Source organism: Protopterus annectens, chromosome 1.part2, assembly GCF_019279795.1.
Source record: "Protopterus annectens isolate FY-2018-M chromosome 1.part2, PAN1.0, whole genome shotgun sequence".
NCBI classification, from domain to species: Eukaryota; Metazoa; Chordata; order Ceratodontiformes; family Protopteridae; genus Protopterus; species Protopterus annectens.
In genome coordinates this window covers 1,245,258,816-1,245,278,754 of record NC_056727.1, presented here as the reverse complement: position 1 = coordinate 1,245,278,754, position 19,939 = coordinate 1,245,258,816, and the positions used below count along the sequence as shown (strand labels likewise).

At 45.1% G+C, this 19,939-nt stretch overlaps 1 protein-coding gene across 1 annotated transcript in view; it reads left to right on the top strand.

The window, feature by feature from the left end:
• The window catches only part of RLF (RLF zinc finger), a 1,792,276-nt gene that overhangs the window by 1,600,747 nt on the left and 171,590 nt on the right, over window positions 1-19,939 (top strand). The gene's annotated exons all lie outside the window — the stretch shown is intronic.

Genomic DNA, 19,939 nt, shown 5'->3' with positions numbered 1-19,939 from the left:
TGCAGGTTAGTTTCTAACCTTCTCCTAGTACCCTGTACCTTTTTACCCTGGGAGTGTTCCACCAAAGCCTGCTCTGAGTTACCTATAATTAGAAATTGATTGTAGGCAAGTTTGGCAGAAGGGCATTCTTTTCAAACCCAGTTCTTTTCTTCTAAGCATGACAGTGCTTTCAGCAGGGAATATTACTTATTGGTGGGGATTGGAGTTTGATTTACAACTGTGAAGGGTGCATCTGAGGTGGCTTGAAGGAAAAATATAACAAGGGTAGATTTTTGAAGAAATTTTTATAAAAATATTTGCTATGGAATATGTGAATTCAGTAGTAGGAGCTTGGAGAGAATTTACATATTCCCCAAGGTACAAAGTCTGGACTAGGCTAGGCAGAAATTATATTTCACAGGAACACGTCCATGTAATTGAAAGTTTTATATGCATCCAATAACTATTTCAGGTAACTCCCTATCAAGTATTTATATTGGAGTATAGACAGAGAAAAGGGATAGGGGGCTAAGTGAAAGACCAGCACTGGTATGTTTTAGTAGAATGTAGAACAGAAGTTGCTATTAAAGTGATAATTAGTAAGACATATAAAATATTGCATGATAACTATAGGAATCAGAGCTAGCTAGGAAGGATTGGAAAGAGGGATTGGGTAAGCAATTCACAAAGAAACAATGTGAGGATATAAGTTTGGCTCACAAACAGGCAGCAAAGTGTAGAAGAGTTAGGGTTTTTGCTTAGAAGTGTTTGCATAGGTATTTCTATACCCCTAGCAGACTCCACAAAGAATTTTTCTTCAGGTAGATTGCCAAGTGCTGGGAGTTGTGATGGGGAAAAAGAGGTAATTGGGCACATACTTTTTGGGAGTGTAATGAGTTGGCAGACTTTAGAAATTCCCTACAGAGACTACTCTGTCTGAAATGTTGAGTGAGCAAACTGATGTATCTAAGGAAATTATTTTTTTGAGCTGTGATACATAATTGGAATTGCTAGATGTAGTTAAGGCCTTACTAAGTTTAATTCTGATGGCTGCCAAAAAAAGCATGTACTAGTAAACAGAAGTCAAAGTCTGAGCCAACTGTACTAAACGTAGTGGATGTAGTAACAGAGATAAAATATCTGGAAGTGGGATCTTTAGAAAAGGATAGGAGCAAATTACGTAGAAAATGGGAATGGTGGGAACAATACATGCAGCATACTGTTTTGTAGAAGGAATGAAGTTACAGGAGGCAAGAAATGAATGAGCTAGAAATGTTTGACAATGATTGTATAAAAGATTACATGTGAAATGTAATGATGTTTTTCGTGTTTCACTGCTGCAGTCATTACATTTGGGTTATCTGATTGCAGTAGCCCTCAGTCGGCCTGATTAACAAAGTCTTGGGTCCTACGTCGGTTGCTCTCTCTTCTTCCATGACGTCAGGTCGTCAGGGGTATAAAACATGCAGCCAACGTCATTACACCAGTCTTTCTTGCCATGCGGTGTCCAAAGCATAAGCATTTTGCAAGTGCCGGTCGGCTGACTCCTGAAATTCTCGTTTTCGAGTTTCGGAACCAAAGTCTTCAACTAAAAGCTAAGTACCCCGTTGGGGAAACTTTTTCTTGCTCTAAACCAATGTCAGTAAAAGTAAGTAATAGCATTTCTTGTGGAAAGCAAATACCTCAAAGATTTTCATTCGTACGGTATTCCTTGCCTAGGCCCTGACCATGACATACCTCGCTGTCGGTTTTGTGCCTTATATAAACCACTGTCAGTCGTTGGTATAGCTGCGCTTCTAAATTTTTTGGTGCTTACTTCAATTATCCTGATATGTCTTCAGTAAGCCATCCGACTACAGACATTCCGAAAAAACGCAAAGATAAAGACGGAGACAGGCCGCCTAGTTCGCCGGTACTCAGTGAGGTGCTTTTGCAGCCCCTGATACCTGCTACTTCAGATTTGCAGGCATCTACTGAGAGCCATTCGGAGTCCGGTATGCTGCGAGATGCTTCAGCTGTGGAACCTGCGGATGTCTCTACCTTGGATGGGTCCGGAGCCGCTGTGCTGGCACCGGCTTCTGAGGGTGTATTCCGGCCTACTGACTTGCATATTAAACCGGCACCATCTTCTTCAAGGCCTAAAACTCGAACTATGCCTAGAAAACTGACGCCCAGACCGCATGGTCAGGCGTCTATGCCTAAAGAACAAATGATAAGAATGACTGAAGACCTTATTACTTTAATCAGGGGAAGCCAACCTTCCCTCTTAAGAGACCTAGGACTACGTTTGCTAATGATACTTCTGACCAGGATTCTGAAATTTCTGTTTCCTCTGACCAGGATTTACCCTTATCTACCTATGAAGATTCTGATGCTGAGGACTTTCTTCCCTCTGACCCCCCCCCCCCCCCCCAGAGGATTTCTCTTTTGGTGAAACCTTGCATGCTCTCGGGGAGCTTTTTCGTCGGGAGAGTCAGGATTTCTCTGATTCTAAAAAGAGGCTTAGGGATTTCTTACTCCTGCCCCAGCACAGGCCTTTAGCTGTACCTCCTCTACTGGACATTGTTGATGCCTTTTCAGAATCTAGCATGGCCCCTGACTCTACCTCCTGCTTCCAGAAAACCTGATAGATATTACAGGGTTCCTGACTCACAAGTTCCTTTTCAAAAATCCTACTGCGGATCCTGAAACCATTTCACAGGGACCCAAGGGCATTAAAGCTACTACTCCCAAAAATCCTACCCCCTCTGATAGAGATTCCAGGGCGCTGGATAGATGGGGTAAGAACGTATGCACTTATGCAACTTGGCCAGTAGGGCCTTGAATTGCCAGTTTCATATGATAAAAGTATCAGCTGCATTTTATTGGATTGCTTAAACAGAAAATTATGTTGATTCCTGACTGTGCAGCAAGTAAGGATTTACAGAATTTAATGCATTCTGCTGAACAAGTTGAAAAATATACTTTGCAGTGTGGTTTTGATTCACTAGAGGCATCTTGCAGGGCTGCTGTCACTGGGTCTGTACTTAGAAGGCATGCTTGGCTTAAGGAGCAATCTTTGCCAGATCATGTTAAAGCTAAATTGCTGGATGCTCCCTTAAATCAGTACCGCCTGTTTGGCAACAAAGCAGTAGTAGTACTTAAAAAGATGGAGGAAAAAGCTAAATCTATGCAAACTGTTAAAGATTTCCTACAAGTACAGCCTCCAAGATTTAGTTGGCATTGGCCCTCTAGGAATTGGTCCTTTCCTGCGTCTTCCGGGCCTTCTCAGTCCAAACCCAGAACCAGCAGAACACCCAGGCTTCACTCCCAGGGTACGCACAGGACTAAGCAGTGGGGGGCTCCCACTTCCAAATCAGGGAGTAGTAAGAACCCCCCATGGTAAACCATCTCAATGACTTAACTTTAAAACTTCCAAGCCCTTCTCAACTGACTGCTCCTTTAGGAGGAAAGATTGCTCTGCAGGCAAAAAACTGGGAACTCATTACCCAGGACAAATGGGTTTTAAATATAGTTTCCCAAGGGTACAGATTTCACTTCCACATGTTACCAATCCCAAACGGTTGGCCAGATCTACCCTCAAATCAGTGGGCAGGGGCTCAAAAGCAAGTACTCTCTTAAGTATAAGGGCTATTCAAACTGTACCAGAAGAGGAAAAAGGACAAGGTTTCTACTCAAGACTTTACCTGGTACACAGAAAAGATGACTCATGGCGTCCTATCCTGGACCTTTCTATCCTAAACACCTTTTTGGTGATCTCAAAATTCAAGATGCTAACCCTTCACCAGTTGGTTCCTATGCTAGGCCAAGGATGCCTGGTTGGCAACACTGGATTTAAAGGAAGCCTACCTGCACATCCCAATCAGGGAATCTTGCAGAAGATACCTACACTTCAAAGCAGGCTACATGCACCATCAGTTCTCTGCACTGCCCTTTGGCTTATCTACTGCACCCAGGGTATTCACAAAGTGCCTAGCTCCAGTCATTGCATTTTGCAGGCAAATAAATATTCAAATATACCCATACCTGGACGATTGTCTAATTCAGGCAGAAAGCCAGAACATAAATTATCTGGCATTTTTGCCAAAGGTGCTAACTTGTCTGGGATACACCATAAACGAAAAAAAAAATCACATCTTGTACCCTGTCAACAAATTATATTTCTGGGAGCAAGCTTGAACACAGCTTCCCAGATGGTTTTCCTCACGCCAGCGAAACAAATTCATTTGACAACTTACTTCATCTAATGGCCACAAAAACCCTGCTATCTGCAAGGCAAATACTGCAAGCCTTGGGGTTCATGGCCTTCTTCATTCTCCTAATTCCATATGCAAGACTGCATATGAGGAAACTACAGTGGTATCTAAAAAGCCTATGGTGTCAACATTCTCAGGATCTAGAAGCAATGATTCCTATCATACCTTGCCTACAGTTAGAGTTCCTTTGGTGGGCAGAGGCCTGCCACCAAAACAAGGGGCTACCATTCACTTTACCCCCTGCCGCCCAAACCCTAACAGACTCATCAGATTATGCATGAGGAGCGCGCACCTGGCAGGGAAGTGCATTCAGGGCAAATGGAACCCAAGTCAAATGCACCTGCATATCAATCAAAAAGCAATGTTAGCTGTACAGAATGCTCTGACCGCCTTCAAGGACCACATTCTTCCAGGACAATTAATAGTAAAGCTTGACAACACCACTGATGTTCTTTGTTTCACTGTTGCAGTCATTACATTTGAGACATCCTGCTGGCAGGTTGCCCTCAATCGGGCTGAATTCCAAAGTCCTGGGTCCTGCGTCGGCCGCTTTCGCCCCTTCCCTGATCTCAGGGGTATAAAAGATGCGGCCAACACCATTTTCTTTAGTCTTTCTTGCCGCGCGGTGCCCAATGCAGAAGCAGTTGGCAAGTGCCGGTCGGCCGACTACTGAGATTTTCGAGTTTGAGTTTCAGATCCAAAGTCTTCTATAAAGCTAAGTACCCCGTTGTTTAAACTTTTTTCTTGCTCCAGACCGATGTCAGAAAAAGTTAATAATTGTATTTCTTGTGGGAAGCAAATACCTCATAAGGATTTTCATTCTTACTGTATTCCTTGCCTAAGCCCTGACCATAACGTTTCAGGTTGTCGGTTTTGTGCTAGATTGAACCAACGCACTATTAAACGTTGGTATGACTTTGCATTAAACTATTTTGGACGCAGGTTTAATTATCCAGAAATGTCGTCTGATAACTACTACAAAAATCGCAAAGAAAAATATAGACAACAGAGGCCCAAAACCGAAGCTTCTCCTAAGCCAGTCGCCGGTTCGCCGGCTCTCAGTGATGTGCTTTCGCAGCCCCTGATGCTCGCTACTTTAGAGTCACAGGCTGCTACCGACTTCCATGTGTAGTCGGCTATGCCGCTGTAAACTCTAGGTATTGGAGCCTCTGAGACTAATCCTTCAGATGGGTCTGGAGCCGCTGAGCAGGCACCGGCTTCTGCGGGTGTATTCAGACCTAAACAGCTATACATTAAACCGACTTCAAAGGCAAAGACTAAAGCACCTTCAAAGACAAAGAAACAAACTCAAGAGCTACGTGGACAGGCCTCCATGCCCAAAAAGTAGATGCTCAAAATGGCCGAAGACTTGATTACCTTGATCAGGGGTTCCCATCCCCCTCCTGATAAGAGGCCTAGGCAAGAGACTGACTATGAATCTTCAGATCAGGTTTCCATTTCTTCTGATTCCTCTTCTGATTAGGAATATTCTCTTCCCCCATGAGGATTCTGATGCTGAAGAACCTATACCTTCAGCTTCTCCTCCAGAGGACTATTCTTTTGGGGAAACCTTACATACCATGAGGGCGCATTTCCACTGGGAGAGCCAAGATTTTTCAGAATTTAAAAAGAGGCTCAGGGATTTCCTGTTACTACCTCAACACAAGCCACTAGCCATCCCTCCTGTGTTAGACATTGTAGATGTGTTTTTTTGGAATCTAGTCTTACCCCTGACTCCTTACCTCCAGCTCCTGTGAAGCCTGACAGATATTACAGGGTTCCTGACTCACATAAATTCCTTTTTAAAAACCCTGCTGCAGACCCAGAAACTATTTCAGGGTCCCAAGGGAGTTGAGGCTTCCGCTGTAAAAAAACCCCCTACCCCCGCTGACAGAGATTCTAGGGCACTAGATAGATGGGGAAAAAAGGTTTACACATCTGCTACCTTGGCTATAAGGGCCTTAAACTGTCAGTTTCATATGCTCAAATATCAGCAACATGTCATGGCATTGCTTAAACAGAAAATGTTGTTAAACTCTGAATGTGTAGAAAACAAGGAAATGCAGGATTTATTGCATGCAGCTGAACAAGTTGGAAAGCATACTTTGCAATGTGGTTTTGATTCTTTAGAGGCCTCCTGCAGGGCCGCAGTTATAGGTTCTGTAATTAGTAGGCATGCCTGGTTAAAGGAACAAAATCTGCCTTATGTTAGTTAAATTATTAGATGCACCTTTACAGCATGATACTTTGTTTGGTGTTAAGGCAAAAGAGGTGTTAAAATGGAGGACAAAGCTAAATCTTTGCAAACGGTTAAAGATTTTTTTTACAAGTACAGCCACCTAGATTTAGTAGACACTGGCTAACAAAGAAATGGCCCTTTCCTGTGTCAGACAGACCTCAAAGGGGCAGACCCAGACACCCTAGAGGCAGATCCCAGGCGCAAGGTTCATTCCGCTCAAAACAAAGGGGGGCTTTTACCTCCAAAGTCGGAGAAGACAAATCACAACCATTCAGGAAACAGTCCCAATGACTTTCCCTGCCTGTACTAAGCACTTATCTCCTGGCAGTCCCCTTAGGGGGGAAAATTTGCACTTTTTTCTCAAAACTGGCACATTATAACCCAGGTCGCTTCATAGTAAGACGTTGTCCCGTTCAGTTCTCAGCTAGAGCGTCTTCTGTGTGGAGACTTGCGTGAATGACTGTACCTTTGTTGAAGGTTGTGCGTCAGGGCCGGCAACTCGGCATGTAAAAATCTACTGCCAATCATTAGCGGACCGGAGTTCTGCTGTGGCGACCCCTAACAGGGAAAAGCCGAAAGACACAACAACATAACCCAGGACAAGTGGGTCTTAAATATCGTGTCACAAGGCTACAAGTTCCATTTCCATACCCTGCCAAAGGCAAACAGCTGGCCAGATCTGCCAAAAAAATCAGTGGGCAGAGGCACAAAAACAAGTCTCATCCCTCATGGACATGGGGGCCATTCAACTAGTACCAGAGCAAGAGCAGGGACAAGGATTTTACTCGACTTTTCTTGATACCCAGAAAGGACAAGGTCTGGAGGCCAATACTGGACCTATCTATTTTGAACACCTTCCTGGATTTACCACAATTCAAGATGTTGACTTTGCAGCAGCTTCTGCCCATACTGGGCAAGAACGCTTAGCTTGTTGCTAGACCTAAAAGAGGCATACCTGCATGTCCCAATCAGACAAGTATGCAGAAGATACCTCAGATTCAAAGGTGGCTCAATGCATTACCAATTCTCTGCACTGCCCTTTGGCTTATTTACTGCGCCCAGGATCTTTACAAAGTGCCTGGCACCAGGAATTGCATTCTGCAGACAAAGAGGAATACAGATATATCCCTACTTGGACGACTGTCTAATTCAAGCAGAGAACAAGGACATTCTTCTACAGCATCTGGCATTTGTGAAAAGACTTCTAACATACCTAGGGTACACAGTCAACAAAAAGAAATCAAAACTAGTACCGTCTCGAGATAATATTCCTGGGTGCAAGCTTAAATACAACTTCCCAAATGGCTTATCTCACGCCAGACAATCAAAGGCAACTAACTACCTATTTCAAAATGCTGGCAACAAAGGCCAAGTTATCTGCAAGAAAAATACTGCAGGCTTTGGGCTTCATGGCATCCTGCATCCTACTAATTCCATATGCAAGACTGCATATGAGGAAACTTCAATGGTACCTAAAAAGTGTTTGGACTCAACATTGCCACATCCTGGAAACTATGATTACTCTCATTCCCTGCCTGCAACAGGAGTTTCAATGGTGGGCAAAGGCTTGTCACCAAAACAAGGGGCAGCCATTCACATTACCCCCAGTCAGGCAAACACTAGCAACGGATGCGTCAGATTATGCCTGGGGGGCCCATATGGCAGGAAGATGCATTCAGGGCACATGGACCTCAAACCAAATGCATCTATATATCAGTCAAATAGAGATGCTAGCAGTTCAAAATGCCCCGACGGCCTTCAAGGACCTACTTCATCCATGGCAACTACTGATAAAGACAGACAACACCATGGTCATGTGGTATATAAACAAGCAGGGGGGCACTCATTCTTACCCTCTTTGCAGACTAGCCATGACTTTATGGGACACAGCATTGACTTACCAAGTACACCTGCAGGCACAATTCCTGCCAGGAAGGAAAAATACTCTGGCAGACGACCTAAGCAGAAACCTCATGGATCCCCACGAGTGGCACCTGGATCCACAAGTCTTCGGCATGATAACAAAGGAATGGGGATGCCAGGACATAGATCTGTTTGTCTCCCCTCACAACTACCAACTAAAAAGATTCTGCACAAGGATTTATCACAGACAAGCATGGAAAGTGGATGCCCTGTCTTTCAGCTGGAAAAACCAGTATACGCATTTCCCCCTCTGCCTCTCCTCCCCAAGGTACACCTAAAGGTCAGACAGGAGAAGCCAAGGATGATGCTAATTGCCCCAGACTGGCCCCGCCAGTACTGGTATCCAATACTTGGGACCTTGTCTCAATGCCCAGCTTGGACCTTACCTTAGATACCTCATCTACTGTCCCAGCAAAACAATCAGATCCTGCACAGCCAACTCAGGACTTTAAACCTGGCAGCATGGCGGATAACGTAGTCATGCAAAACACACCTCTTAGTAAAGCTGCGATGGATGTCATTTTGGAGGCCAGACGGCGTAGAACTAGAAAATCTTATGCTGGAAAATGGAAGAGATTTTGTGCTTGGAACCAGGCACAAGGAACTGATACAGCAGTGCCAAATATTCCTCAGATTTTGCAATACTTAACTGAGATGCTGGACAAAGGTCTATCCTTTTCATCTATTAAAATTCATGCCGCTGCCATTTCGGTTCATTACAATACAGAGCCACCAATCTTTTCTCATCCCTTACTAAAACAGTACCTCAGAGGAGCCAAAAACTTAAGGCCTCCAAGAAGATCACCAATGCCTGCATGGGACCTCAACTATGTCTTGGAAAAACTCACCCTGCCACCTTTTGAGCCAGCTGCTACGGCTGATATAGTTTTTATCTTGGAAAACAGCTCTGCTCCTAGCAATAACTTCTGCAAGACTAGTTTCAGAGCTTCAGGCACTCATAGCTGTTTAACCTTTTATAATTTTTGATTCTTCATTATGCATTAGAGATGTGTACTCCTTACTACCTTTTCTGTTAAGGAATGGATATTATATTTGTATATACTTAGTTGCAAGCATTACTTCATTTTATTTTCTTATTAATCACAAGATTCTGTATGAGTTTTGTTTTACCCTATGAAAAGTTGTTTGTTAAAATGTATTTTAAGGGAAACAAACAGCATTTACACTTGATTAGGTTCATGAATCTTCACTAAGACATTCTTGGTTACTTTTATCAAGTTCATGTTTCTTTTTTGAAAACTTTTTTATGTTTGACACCCTGTCTACACTAAGTGGACATTTATTTATGCTTTTAATGTAATACAACTTTAAATGTGAAGGTATGTCAGTGGGTTCAATTAAGGCAGCTGTTTGTAATTTTGTAACACACATCCCTTTTTTTGGGGTTTTAAATTGTGTTTGATGATTTTTTTCCTTTGTCTGAAGAAGTCTTCCTACTAAGGGAGATGAAAAGCGCTTTACTTTTACATTTCCTAATAAACCTTTGGAGATGTCCTTCAAGAATGCAACTGCAGTCATAACATATGGGTTGTCCTGCCTCAGGCAGCCCTCGGTCGGCCGGATTCCAAAGTCTGGGTCCGACGTCGGCTGATGTCGCATTTCTCTCCGACGTCAGAGCAGCTGGAGTACCTAAGCATCAGCCGACGCCATTTTCTTCAGTCTTTCTTGCCGCGCGGTGCCCGAAGCAGAAGCAGTTCGCAAGTGCCGGTCGGTCAGCTCCTGTATTCTCCGAAGTCATCAAAAAAGCTAAGTACCCCGTTGGGGACCTTTTCTTGCCTCAGCCGATGGCAGAAATTACTGAAAAAGTTAATTGTCTGTCTTGAGGTAAACAAATACCTCATAAGGATTTCCACTCTTACTGTCTTCCTTGCCTTGGCCCAGACCACGACGTCTCGGCCTGTGTCGCCTGTGCTCGCTTCAACAAGCGCACTCAGGCGCCGGGCGGAGTTCGCTGAAGACTTTTTCGGCGAAAAATTCGCGTATACAATGCCGTCGGAGCTTCCGACATCGCAAACGCCCAAGAAACGAAAAGACCGTGACCGACATCCTCGGCCCGCGTCTACCACCGACTCCACGCCAAAACCTACCGCGAGTGCTCCGGTTCCCTCAGACGGTTATCCAACCGCTCCGAACCGAAGACACCACATTACCGACGACTCCGATTCCAGATCCGACGCCAGTTTTAGATTTCCTCCGGATACTGAAACCGAGGAAATGCCAGAGACCATTGCTGTAGATAAGGTCACTCCTGCACGTGGAGCTGCCAGGCCTCCTATGGCCATGTCTATTAAGGCCTACACTCGGGCTAAGGCAGCCAGCAAGACTAAGCACCTTACAGCAAAAACCTTGCCTCAAACTACTCCTGAGACACAAATCATGTCTATGGCCGCAGACTTAATTTCCATGATTAGAGGTTCACAGGCCCATCCTGAGAGAGCATCCCAGCCTCCTCCGGATAAGAGGCCCCGGGTTGATCCCTCTGAACCTATCCCTACAGATGATGACTCTGAGGACTCTATCCACTCCGAGGGCCAGGAAGACCTCTTTCAGACCTATGAGGATTCTGATGCAGAGGATTCCATTCCCTCGGCCTCCCTCCTGAGGATATTTCTTTTGGGAAGTTCTGCATACCATGAGGGAAGACTTCAAGTGGCAAGGGCAGGAATATTCTGATCTCAGAAAGCGCCCTTGAACCTTCCTTAAAAAGCCCCAGCACAGGCCCCTAGCTATTCCTCCTGAGCTTGATGTTTTGGATGATCTTTATTCTGACTCCAGTGTTGCCCCTGATTCTCTTCCACCTGCCCCAGCCAAACCAGACAGATATTACAGGGTCCCAGACACACATTCCCATTTGTTCAGGGCCATACTGTTGATTTAGAAACTATTTCTCAGGGACCTAAGGGTGTTTCAGCTTCCACCTCTAAAAATCCCTTGCCTTCCAACAGGGAAGCTAGGTCATTAGAGAGATGGGGGAAAAAGGTGTACACCTCCACCACTTTATCTATGAGAGCTTTGAATTACCTTTTTCATATGTTACAATATCAGGATTACCTGTTAGATGATTTACAGAAAACATTGGCTTCTCCTGACCCTTTAGACAGGAAGTCTTTGCAGGAAGCTGTACATAATTCTCAGCAAGTCAGCAATCACTTTCTGCAGTGTGGATATGATGCATTGGAAGCTTCATGTAGGGCAGCTATGACAGGGGCAGTCATTCACAGACATGCATGGTTAAAAGAACAACCTCTACCAGATCACGTTAAGGCAAAACTTCTGGATGCACCCTTGGAAAAGAACAAGCTTTTTGGTGCTAATGCTAAAGATGTGTTAAAGTCCATCGAGGAAAAAGCAAAATCAGTTCAGACGGTCAAAGATTTCCTCCAGGTTCAGCCCCCCAGATTCAGCAGGAATTGGCCTTCAAAGAACTCGTCCTTTCCTAATCCTGAAAAATTTCAAAGGGGTAAAAACAGGCGTGGCCGAGGAAGAGGACAATACAGAGGTTCCTACAGGGGATGACAATGGCAGCCAGCAAACCAAAGAAGTGACACAGGGGTCTCCCCCGCCCCCCAGACACAATCTCAATGACTTTCCTCTACAACCGCCAACCAAGGAGCAAACAGAAGCACCCTTGGGTGGAAAATTATCTCTGTTTTCAGACAATTGGCACAGATTGACAAAAGACAAATGGATTTTGGACATTATAGACCATGGTTACAGGTTCCATTTTCACACCTTACCCAGAAAACAGGGCATGCCAAACCTTCCACAAAACCAATTTCTCTGCTGGCTCAGATAAAAGCAATAGAAAGAGTACCACAACAAGAACAAGGCCAGGGGTTCTACTCAAGACTGTTCCTTGTGCCAAGAAAAGAAACTCATTGGAGATCAATACTGGATTTGTCCGCATTAAACACTTTTCTCATAGTACCAAAGTTCAAAATGCTGACTCTACAGCAACTCCTTCCCATGCTGGGCAAGGGGTCTTGGCTGATTACTCTGGACCTCAAGGAGGCATACCTGCATGTCCCTATCAGACACAGCTGCAGAAGATACCTCAGATTTCTTGCAGGGCCAGAGCATTATCAATTCTCAGCATTGCCATTTGGCTTATCTACTGCGCCCAGAGTATTCACAAAATGCCTGGCTTCAGTAATTGCTCATTGCAGGCTCCAGGGGATCCAAATTTACCCGTACCTGGACGACTGCCTTATACAAGCGGACGACAAACTGATGTTGACAAAAAACTTGAACTATGTCATACAATTATTTCAAGCTCTGGGATACACAGTCAACTTTCAAAAGTCAAGACTTCAACCATCCCAGCAAATAACCTTCTTAGGAGCCAATCTGGACACAGCCTCTCAAATGGCTTACCTAACGGAAGACAAGCAAGAGAAGTTAACTCATTATTTCAAGGGTTTGGCAAAACTCACCCAGATGACTGCAAGGAGATTCCTACAGGCCCTGGGTTACATGGCATCCTGCATTCTCTTGGTTCCATTAGCAAGACTACACATGAGAAAGCTTCAATGGTACTTAAAAAGCCTATGGTCTCAGCACAACAACAACTTAGAGGCAACCATACCGCTCATTCCATGCCTACAAAAGGAATTCCTATGGTGGGCCTCGGTAAGCCAGGCAAACACAGGTATGTCATTCAAAAAACCTCAGATAACACAGACCATGACCACAGACATCGGATGGGGGGGGCGCATATGGAAGGCAGATGCATACAAGGACAATGGTCTCCAATGGAAACACGCCAGCATATAAACCAAAAAGAAATGCTGGCAGTAATGCATGCCATCGAGGCCTTTCGACAACAACTTCAACAAGGCCATTTACTGATATGGACAGACAACGCCACTGTGATGTGGTACATAAACAAGCAAGGGGGGCACCCATTCCTACCCCCTTTGCAGACTGACGATGAATCTTTGGGAAAAATCACTGAGCCTGAACATACATTTACAATCCCAGTTTGTTCCAGGCAAAGACAATGTGCTGGCAGACAGCCTAAGCAGGAATTTCATAGATCCTCACGAGTGGAGGTTACACCCAAGGATCTTCACACAACTCACCTCGACATGGGGCAGGCCAGAAGTAGGCAAAAATTCTGCTCAAGGACATACCATCCACAAGCTTGGAAAATAGATGCTCTTTCATTCAACTGGAACTGCCTAAAAATCTATGCATTCCCACCTCTGCCACTGATGACCCACAGTATTACTGAAGATCAAAGCAGAGAGACCCAAGGGGATCCTAATAGCTCCAGACTGGCCAAGACAACACTGGTACCCGCTACTACGGAGCATATGTCACAACAAGAAGTGGGCCCTTCCCCCATGGCCCCTACTTTTGACTCAGCACAACTTCAAAACAGTGCATATAAACCTTCAGACACCGCAGCTGACAGCCTGGGAGATCCCATGAATAACCTCAATCTATCTCTCTCCAAGGAAGTTCAGCGGATACTAACAGAAGTGCAAAGACCATCCACCAGAAAGGTTTACTTGGCAAAATGGAAGAGATTCAGCATTTGGAACACCAGCAAGGGTCATGATGCATCAGTATTGAACATCCCACTCATCCTGGAATATTTGGCAGATGTGCTTCAGAATGGACTCTCATATTCTTCCATAAAGATACATGCTTCAGCTATTTCAGCTAGATATAACACTGATCCACCTGTGTTTTCACATCCTTGCTAAGGCAATTCCTTAGGGGAATCGAGAACATTAAGCCACCAAGAAAGGCTCCAGTGCCAGCTTGGGACCTCAACTTTGTCCTAGAAAAACTGACTCTACCTCCTTTTGAACCAGCAGCTTCAGTGGACTTAAAATTCCTCTCATGGAAGACAGCTTTCCTGTTGGCAATTAACTCAGCAAGAAGGGTTTCAGAACTACAGGCCCTAATGGCAATACCACCGTTCATAATCTTTCACCGAGACAGGGTCTCCTTAAGAACCAACCCTACTTTTATGTCAAAGGTGGTATCTAGGGTTTCTTTAAATCAAGCTATTCATCTGCCTGCTTTCTTCCCCAATCCTGAAAACAAAGGGGAAAGACTGCTACATACCTTGGACATTCACAGACAACTTCGCTACTACCTGGACAGAACCAAGACCAGTAGGAAGTCTGATCAACTTTTTGTAGCTTACGCCCCTGGAGTACAAGGAAAGCAATTTCAAAACAGACTATTTCAAAATGGATTGGACATTGCATCAGATTTTGTTATTCCTTCCATGGAAAGACTGTTCCAGTCAATGTCAGACCACACTCCACCAGAGCTACAGCCACCTCAACAGCATTCTTAAGAGGGGTGCCTACAAAGGACATTCTAGAAGCTGCTACATGGAGCTCCGTGCATACATTCTCCAAACACTACAATCTCCCTCTATACTCCAGATCCAGAGCAGGCTTTGCTTCGGCAGTCCTGCAGGGTTTGATTGCCACACCATCTCTTTCCTAGAGCATTCCTCCTCCTCCAGCTAAGCTATGGTATTCTACCCATATGTTATGACTGCAGTTGCATTCTTGAAGGACATAGTACAGTTTTGTACCTACCATAAATGTAGATGTCCGATAGATATGCAACTGCAGTCGGATTTTCCCTCCCTCCATACCCCTCTATGCCTTGATTCCAATTTGATTACAGCCTTCCTTGGAGGGCACCTGGCATCTGGGGCAAGAAACACTGAAGAAAATGGCGTCGGCTGATGCTTATGTACTCCAGCCGCTCTGACGGAGAGAAATGCGACATCAGCCGACGTCGGACCCAGACTTTGGAATCCGGCCGACTGAGGGCTGCCTGAGGCAGGACAAACCCATATGTTATGACTGCAGTTGCATATCTATCGGACATCTACATTTATGGTAGGTACAAAACTGTACTTTTTACACCTGCTGGTTCGGAACCTTTTGGTTTGTTTTTTGACCGTTTGTTTTTCTTCGGTTTTGGAATAATTTTTTTACCCAGACGGGGTCTGTCTGAGGACAAACCCAACATTTTTGCCTAAGGTGGGTGTCCAGTGTGGCTCTTAACTAAACTATTCATCTGCCAACTTTTTTATCCAAATCCACAGAACAAGGGGGAGAGTGTTCTGCATTCTTTGTACGTACACAGACAGCTTAGACTCTACTTGGACAGAACCATAGTTTTCCGAAAGAGAGAACAATTACTAGTGGCATTTGCTGCAGAGTCACAAGGAAAGGCCATCTCAAAGCAGACTATTTCAAAGTGGATAGGCCACTGCATTCGTTTCTGCTACTTACACCATGGCAAGCCAGTGCCTAAGGGCAGTAGGCCACATTCAACCAGAGCTGCAGCCACTTCAGCAGCCTTTCTCAGGGGAGTACCAACCAAGGACATGTTAGAGGCTGCTACGTGGAGTTCAGTGCACACCTTTAGCAAGCACTATCATCTGCCACTCTACTCTAAATCCAGGGCAGGCTTTGCCACTGCAGTTCTGCAGGGCCTCATAGCCACTCCAAATATTGTTTAGCTCCAGCCTTCCATCCATAGCTTTGGGACTCTACCCAAATGTAATGACTGCAACAGTGAAACACAAAGAACATAGTACAGTTGTGTACACTTACCATAAATGTAGATGCTCAAGTGTATACACTTTTGCAGTCCAGGTTACCCACCCACCATCCCCCTTTTCTTCTGATGGAACCTATCTGTCCTTCTCTGATTTATACAACCTATGTGGTGTATTTGCTTGTAGATGAAGGTGAAGTTTATTTTGGTGCATGTATTTATATGTATATAAATTTTGGCTACCCTTTTAGGGGGCACCTGACATCTGGGGCAAGAAAAACTAAAGAAAATGGCGTTGGCCGCATCTTTTATACCCCCTGACAACCTGACATCAGAGAAGGGGCGACAGTGGCCGATGCAGGACCCAGGACTTTGGAATTCAGGCCGACTGAGGGCAACCTGCCAGCAGGCTTACCCAAATGTAATGACTGGAAACAGTGAATACACTCGAACATCTACATTTATGGTAAGTGTACACAACTGTACTTTATGTGGTACATAAACAAGCGGGGGGGGGTACCCATTTATACCCCCTCTGCAAACTAGCCATGTCTCTGTGGAACACAGCCTTGAGTTACCAAGTGCATCTACATGCTCAGTTTCTGCCAGGAAAGCTAAATACACTGGCAGACAAACTAAGCAGAAATCTCATGGACCCACACGAGTGGAAACTGGAACCAAAGACTTTCAGTGTGTTGATAAACAAATGGAGGAGCCCAGATATAGACCTGTTTGCCTTCCCCCAGAATTACCAGTTGGACAAATTCTACACAAGGACTCCCCACAAACAAGCTTGGAAAGTGGATGCCCTGTCCTTCAACTGGAAAAATCTGTCAGTTTATGCCTTTCCTTCTCTGCCTCTCCTCTCCAAAGTACTTCTAAAGATCAAACAGGACAAACAAAGGATGATACTGATTGCACCAGACTGGCTACGCCAACATTGGTACCCCCTCTTGCGCAGTGTCACTGCTGGCTCCATGACACCTGCCTCAGACGCCTACCCTGCTGTCCCAGCAGGAGGGCCAGATTCTGCATCCTCAGCTTCAAACCCTGAACTTGGCAGCCTGGCTAATTACCTAATCCCTCCGTTATCCCTCAGTAAACAAATGTTGGATGTCATTTTGGAGGCAAGGAGGCCTAGTACTAGAAAATCTTATGCTGAAAAATGGAAAATATTCTGTTCCTGGAGCTAAACTCAAGGGATGGGCACAGCAGCGCCCAATTTACCTCAGATTCTTCAATACTTAACTGAGATGCTTCACAAGGGCCTTTCTTTTTCCTCCTCCAAAATTCATGCCTCAGCCATTTCAGCTCATTACAACACAGAACCACCCCTCTTCTCTCATCCACTGCTGAAGCAGTTCCTCAGAGGGGCCAAAAACCAAGACCACCCAGGAGAGCCCCCAACTCCTGCCTGGGACCTTAACTTTTTATTAGAAAAACTCACTATACCTCCTTTTGAGCCAGCTGCAAGTGCAGAGTTAAAATTCCTTTTTTGGAAAACAGCCTTCCTTTTAGCAATCACTTCAGCAAGAAGTGTATCTGAATTACAGGCCCTTATGGCAGTGGAGCCTTTCATCATCTTTCATGCGGGATAGTGTGTCCCTCAGGACCAGTCCCTCCTTCATGCCCAATGTAGTATCCAGTGTGGCTCCTAATCAGTCCATTCATTTGCTAACCTTCTTTTCTAATCCACAGAACAAAGGGGAACTGATACTGCACCCCTTAGATGTGCACAGACAACTTAGATTTTACTTGGACAGGACTAAACCTCAAAGGAAATCTGAACTGGTGGTGGCATTTGCTACAGGGGCAGAGGGGAAGGCCATTTTAAAGCAAACCATTTCTAAATGGATAGGCCATTGCATTCATTTCTGCTATAAGCATTATGGAAAACCTGTCCCACAGGGGATAAGACCACACTCAACCAGGGCTGCATCTGCCTCTACAGCTTTTCTCAGAGGTGTCCCTACCAGGGACATCTTAGAAGCTGCAACTTGGAGTTCTGTACATACTTTCACCAAGCATTACCATTTCCATATTTTCTCTAAATCCAGAGTTGGCTTTGCCACTGCAGTCTTTCAGGGCCTTATAGCTGGTCCTAATGCTATCTAACTTCCTCCTCCCATCCTTAGCTTTGGGAATCTACCCAAATGTGATGACTGCAACAGTGAAACACGAAGAACATAGTACAGTTGTGTACACTTACCATAAATGTAGATGTTAGAGTGTATTCACTGTTGCAGTCCTGCTTACCCTCCCTCCAGCCCCGTGACTTCTTTTGGCTATACCTTTATTCTCCTTTACTATGCTTAAAAGCTTTTTGGTTTATTTGCTTTTTTGTTGTAGGTATAACCTTGCATATATATATTTAATTGTTTCCCATTAGGGGGGCACCTGACATCTGGGGCAAGAAAAACTGATGTAATGGCGTCTGCTGCATGCTTTACACCCCTGACTACATGACGTCATGGAAGATGAGAGATCAACCGACGCAGCACCCAAGACTTTGATAATCAGGCCGACTGAGGGCTACTGCAAGCAGATAACCCAAATGTGATGACTGCAACAGTGAATACACTCTAACATCTACATTTATGGTAAGTGTACACAACTGTACTTTCTTCCACCAAAACCTGGCTCCTACTTGGGGGTCCCTGACAGTTTAGGGCAAGAAACACTGATATAATGCCGTCTGCTGCCTTACTTTATACTACTGATGACCTGACGTCAGTCCTGAAGCGACAGCAACCAACGCAGAAATACTAAGTCTCTGGTATTCGGGCCGGCCGATGGCTATCCTGTCAGAGATAACCCAAATTTGATGACTGCAACAGTGAATAACACTCTAACATCTACATTTATGGTACGTGTACACAGCTGTACTTTCTCATGGCCCTGAAAACCTTCAGCCCCCTGCTTCTACCAGCTGTGCTTCTAAGAAGTTACAGACAACACCACAGTTATGTGGTATCTCAACAAACAGGGAGGGACAAGAGCATTCCTCATGTTCAGACTAACATTGCGGATATGGGAAGTAGCCTGTCACCACAACCTGTCCCTGCAGACATCCTGTATCCCCTGTCAGGACAGCAAACAGGTGGACCTTCTGAGCAGGACATCCTCCCCACAACACAAATGGATGCTGGACAGGACAGTCTTCGTGGATATAGTCCACCGGTGGGGCACTCCTCAAATAGATCTGTTTGCCTCCCCCCAGACAGACAACTGCAGACTTTCTGCACGAAGATCTACTCCCCTCTAGCCTGGAGAGTAAATGCTTTCGGCCTGTCTTGGAAGGGGAAGTTTCTGTATGCCTTCTCCCCCCCCCACCTTCCCACTGATTTAAAAAGTCCTCCTGAAAATCAGGCGACACAAACCAAAATCTTGTTGGTGACTCCCTACTGGCCAGGGCAGCACTGGTTCCCCCTACTTCACAATCTAGCCAAGGGCAGTCACTCAACTTACCCCACAAGGTGGACCTTCTGACACAACAAAAGGGAACTCTCATCCACCCACACTTGCAGATGCAGTCACTGACACTGTGGGTGATAAACTTTTATTTCCCTTCAGGCACTACTACTCAGAGGATGTGCTTTCAGTCTTGAGGGAGGCTAGGAAACCTACTACAAGAAAATCATACCTAGCTAAATGGGAAAGATTCTCAAAATGGTGTCTGGACAAGGGTAGGGACCCATGCATTGCAGACCCCCCCACAGTACGTGTCAACTTATAAAAGTGGACCATCATACTCTTCAATTAAAGTTCACCTCTCCGCAATCTGAGCCTGCCTACCTCTAACCCCCCCCCCCCACCGTAGCCAGGCTCGATGTTAAGCTTCCCTTAAAAGGGGTCCTACACATTAGGCCTCCAAGAAAACCCATCTCACCACCCTGGGATGTGAACTGGGCCAGCTACCTTTCAGATGTGTACATGGAAAACCATCCTGCTGGTAGCCATAACTTCAGCCAGAAGGTTG